Genomic DNA, 4,114 nt, shown 5'->3' with positions numbered 1-4,114 from the left:
CCACTCGGCCCACGAATACAGAACCACACTGACAGCTTCACTTCCCAGGTCTGTCTGCCTGTGGAGCAGAGAAAGAGTGAATTATCGCAGAGTTTGTTTGAATCCAATCATTTCACAGTGATTCGAAAGGGTTAAATATCTGCACACGGCGAGTCTAGGTGTTTCATCGCAAAAGATGAAATGAACTTTCAGTCAAAAACAAAACACGAGACTGCAGGAGGAACTGAGAAGGTCAGGCAACATCGGTGGAATGAGAATCAGAGACAACGTTTCAGAATTCCGTTTTCTCCGACAGGTACTGTCGATTTCCTCTTTTTGTCTCGGCTTCTCAGCATCCGCATTCCCTCACGTCAGACATTAATTCAATCCAGAAACCCCTTTGGGGAAAGGATTTCTGTTTGGGGAACATTTTCCTGACCCCATTAAAAGCGGACGGACTCAAGCCAAGAACGGGCAGCAAGCACACCGCCCCTGGGTGGGCTCGAACCACCAACCTTTCGGTTAACAGCCGAACGCGCTAACCAATTGCGCCACAGAGGCAGGTGCGAGCGTGGGCTGCACCATCGCTTAGGGGAGGCTGTTAGTGAGTTCATAATTCAGCCGGCCCCGCCGAGAATTACAATTGTCGTCTATCAGTTTTACTTTTACATAATAAAGCCTGGGACATTCATTGTGGAGACACCGGGGACAGTCTGCAGACACATCCATGTCACGAGGAACTAGCTTTGTGCTCCGGGGCCGTCGCCCTTCCAGCCTTTCAGTGTTTTGCCTGTTCCCGAGTTCTCTCATTGGCTCGGAGGAGAGAAGGGGTTTGAATTCCTGATGTGCAGGAACGACAATTCTTTCAATGTCTCAGATCAGTTCATACCCCGAGAACATCAGAGTCAATCTCCCGGCCTCTACAACAAGAGGACGTTGTCTGGACTGTCTCTGGACAATCGTTAGGATGAATGTAGATTGGTAAATGTATTTGGTGACAGTTCTGTTCTAGCCCTGTGAGCGAAACGTGGATCTGAAGGAATAAAAGGGTCATTAACAACATCGATCTGAAATTGGATACGTGACAAGAAACAGAGCCATCACTAACAGTTTGCTTTTGAACTGGAGAAGGTTTCTCGTGAAATTAGCTTGAGGCTCGAGGTATGCAAGGTCAACATAACTTAGGTAAAACACGCAAACACTTGCCTCTTTAGCAGACAGTGAAAGGATTACAAGACGCAAATTAAACATTTTCGACAAGTGATACAGGGGACTGGGAAGATAAGTATTATAAACTGTGAACACCAATGTTCTGGAGCACAATACTTACATTCAAAGACCGAAAACATCCAGGTCCTGATTAATCAGATTGCATTGTGGTACTTTTCTGCAAAACTTCCACTTGTAATGTCCTACAAAGAGTGACAAAACCCATCCCTGTCAGCCCAGGATAGAAAATCCGAAGGGATGAACGTTTGCTTATTTTCTGAAGACTCACAAAGCCAAGACTGGGTTTTGGTGATTGTTTCCTTTCCACTCCCAGGAGCCGCAGTGGTTGGGGCGGTGGGTTGGGAAAAGTAAAACGTGCCCGTCAGCAGCGTGTGGGGTTATTTCAGCTTCCTCTCATCTGACAACGCTGTGACTTGACTCCGATGTTCTCAGAGATATTTATTGACGCGAGACAATGAGAAGATTCTCATTCCCGCAGATCGGGAATTCAAACCGTTGCCGGCTTCAGGACAATGAGAAAGATTAATTGGGGTGTGTGAAGAAGCTGTGAGCTGCATTTCAAACAGTTAGGTGGACTCAGATGCGTCATCCATTGCGCCCCGGCCCTTTGCGTATCTTACGCCACCATGCTGCAGAGTTCTGACGTTAACACGGACATGCGCAGCAATGGGAACAGTCACAAGGTCAACAACCAAAGATAATCAGCGTCACTGATTCCCTTCCACAGTCACAACTTTGTGAAGCAGTATCTTTCACGGCAAAGGAAACACCCTTGTCCTCAGGTGCCTGCTTCATTTCGATCACGATTTCCAGCCCCTCACTGTTCTAGTCTCATTTACAAACACTTGGCTCATAGCCTCAAAAGAAGCTCTGCGTGTATCTGCTTGTTCCACCCGAACAGGCAGTGGGTTTACAGTTTCCCACCACTCCCAATGTGAGTGAAATATTTTTCCCCTCCACTGATTTGAATCTTAAAGAAGAAGCCGGGAGCAAGCTCCCTTTCTTTTCGGCGACATTTCTCATTTTGTAGTCGGCAGGGGTCACACCTGCGTGGGGAAAGCGCAATGGATTTCAAGTCCATCGCATTAACCACTCGGCCCACGAATACAGAACCACACTGACACTTCACTTCCCAGGTCTGTCTGCCTGTGGAGCAGAAAAGAGTGAATTATCGCAGAGTTTGTTTGAATCCAATCATTTCACAGTGATTCGAAAGGGTTAAATATCTGCACACGGCGAGGTCTAGGTGTTTCATCGCAAAAGATGAAATGAACTTTCAGTCAAAAACAAAGCACGAGACTGCAGGAGGAACTGAGAAGGTCAGGCTACATCGGTGGAATGAGAATCAGAGACAACGTTTCAGAATTCCGTTTTCTCCGACAGGTACTGTCGCTTTCTCTTTTTGTCTCGGCTTCTCAGCATCCGCATTCCCTCACGTCAGACATTAATTCAATCCAGAAACCCCATTGGGGAAAGGATTTCTGTTTGGGGAACATTTCCTGACCCCATTAAAAGCGGACGGTTTCAAAGCAAGAACGGGCAGCAAACACACCGCCCCTGGGTGGGCTCAACCACCACCTTTCGGTTAACAGCCGAACGCGCTAACCAATTGCGCCACAGAGGCAGGTGGCGAGCGGGGCTGCACCATCGCTAAGTGGAGGCTGTTAGTGAGTTCATAATTCAGCCGGCCCCGCCGAGAATTACAATTGTCGTCTATCAGTTTTACTTTTACATAATAAAGCCTGGGACATTCATTGTGGAGACACCGGGGACAGTCTGCAGACACATCCATGTCACGAGGAACTAGCTTGTGTGCTCCGGGGCCGTCGCCCTTCCAGCCTTTCAGTGTTTTGCCTGTTCCCGAGTTCTCTCATTGGCTCGGAGGAGAGAAGGGGTTTGAATTCCTGATGTGGCAGAAGGACAAATCTTTCAATGTCTCAGATCAGTTCATACCCCGAGAACATCAGAGTCAATCTCCCGGCCTCTACAACAAGAGGACGTTGTCTGGACTGTCTCTCTGACAATCGTTAGATGAATGTAGATTGGTAAACGTATTTGGTGACAGTTCTGTTCAAGCCCTGTGAGCGAAACGTGATCTGAAGGAATAAAAGGTCATTAACAACATCGATCTGAAATTGGATACGTGACAAGAAACAGAGCCATCACTAACAGTTTGCTTTTGAACTGGAGAAGGTTTTCTCGTGAAATTAGCTTGAGGCTCGAGTGTATGCAAGGTCAACATAACTTAGGTAAAACACGCAAACACTTGCCTCTTTAGCAGACAGTGAAAGGATTACAAGACGCAAATTAAACATTTTCGACAAGTGATACAGGGGACTGGGAAGATAAGTATATATAACTGTGAACACCAATGTTCTGGAGCACAATACTTACATTCAAAGACCGAAAACATCCAGGTCCTGATTAATCAGATTGCATTGTGGTACTTTTCTGCAAAACTTCCACTTGTAATGTCCTACAAAAGAGTGACAAAACCCATCCTGTCAGCCCAGGATAGAAAATCCGAAGGGATGAACGTTTGCTTAATTTCTGAAGACTCACAAAGCCAAGACTGGGTTTTGGTGATTGTTTCCTATCCACTCCCAGGAGCCGCAGTGGTTGGGCGGTGGGTTGGAAAAGAAAAACGTGCCCTCAGCAGCGTGTGGGGTTATTTCAGCTTCCTCTCATCTGACAACGCTGTGACTTGACTCCGATGTTTCAGAGATATTTATTGACGCGAGACAATGAGAAGATTCTCATTCCCGCAGATCGGGAATTCAAACCGTTGCCGGCTTCAGGCACAACGAGGAAAGATTAATTGGGGTGTGTGAAGAAGCTGTGTGAGCTGCATTTTCAAACGTTAGGTGGACTCAGATCCGTCATCCATTGCGCCCCGCCCTTTGCG

General features: G+C 47.0%; 2 non-coding genes across 2 annotated transcripts; both read right to left on the bottom strand.

Moving 5' to 3' along the window:
• Positions 1-466: 466 nt before the first annotated feature.
• trnan-guu (transfer RNA asparagine (anticodon GUU)) lies at positions 467-540 on the bottom strand. The gene has a single exon. It is a non-coding gene; the product is annotated as a tRNA-Asn (tRNA).
• A 2,221-nt stretch (positions 541-2,761) lies between these two features.
• On the bottom strand, positions 2,762-2,833 carry trnan-guu (transfer RNA asparagine (anticodon GUU)). Its single transcript has one exon. It is a non-coding gene; the product is annotated as a tRNA-Asn (tRNA).
• Between the last annotated feature and the right edge of the window lie 1,281 nt (positions 2,834-4,114).

This window comes from Hemiscyllium ocellatum (assembly GCF_020745735.1).
Source record: "Hemiscyllium ocellatum isolate sHemOce1 chromosome 27 unlocalized genomic scaffold, sHemOce1.pat.X.cur. SUPER_27_unloc_9, whole genome shotgun sequence".
In the NCBI taxonomy this organism is placed as follows: domain Eukaryota; kingdom Metazoa; phylum Chordata; class Chondrichthyes; order Orectolobiformes; family Hemiscylliidae; genus Hemiscyllium; species Hemiscyllium ocellatum.
Note: the sequence above shows the minus strand (reverse complement) of the source record. Positions and strands in the feature narration are given on the sequence as shown.